Raw genomic sequence first — 886 nt, forward strand, 5'->3', positions numbered from 1 at the left:
TTCCGAGAAACGTATGCTGGCCTTGAGTATTATCTGGTTCTATATATAGGTATCACGGGACCTCCTCTGTTCGATGTCTACGCATGGCTATACTTTGTATACCAGAGGGTTGTTGGGGGCGTTGTTATGACGGGTTTCCCGTTGTAGATACTTTCCCTTTCGCCTTGTGTATTCACCTATTTATTTATGCATTCCTTAAATTTCATATCAATCTTAGATATTACTTTAATGCTGTAAGTTTTTTTATTTTCAATTAACTTTTACAAAATGACAATTAAGCAGCTGTCGATTATCAAACCTCTCTTTTTATGTTTAAACACATTTACGTATAAACAAAATCGATCTCGTCATTAAGTGGAAATTAATTTTAATAGTTTAATTAACTACATCTTTCAACACTTGGTGAACATGCGGTCAAATTATTGGCTGAACAACTTATCAATCTGACAGACTTACAATTAGATCAATACTACGCTCATAAATACGGGATAATGTATTTTTATCATATATCTTAATATATTAAACTGTGTAAGATTCACACAATACGTGTTTATAATCATGGAAATCAGTGAGTCCCATGCGCTTATTTACTTATTTATTGGCTGCTCCCAAATGATTCTGTTTACACATCAGCCATGGGATTCTGTTTACACATCACCCATGGGATTATGTTTACATATCACCCGTGGGATTCTGTTTGCACATCACCCATGGGATTCTGTTTACACATCGCCCAAAGTATTCTGTTTACACATCACCCATGGGATTCTGTTTACACATCACCCAAAGTATTCTGTTTACACATCACCCGTGGGATTCTGTTTACACATCACCCAAAGTATTCTGTTTACACATCACCCATGGGATTCTGTTTACACATCACCCA

The sequence above is a fragment of the Mizuhopecten yessoensis genome, unplaced genomic scaffold, assembly GCF_002113885.1.
Source record: "Mizuhopecten yessoensis strain PY_sf001 unplaced genomic scaffold, ASM211388v2 scaffold11135, whole genome shotgun sequence".
In the NCBI taxonomy this organism is placed as follows: Eukaryota; Metazoa; Mollusca; class Bivalvia; order Pectinida; family Pectinidae; genus Mizuhopecten; species Mizuhopecten yessoensis.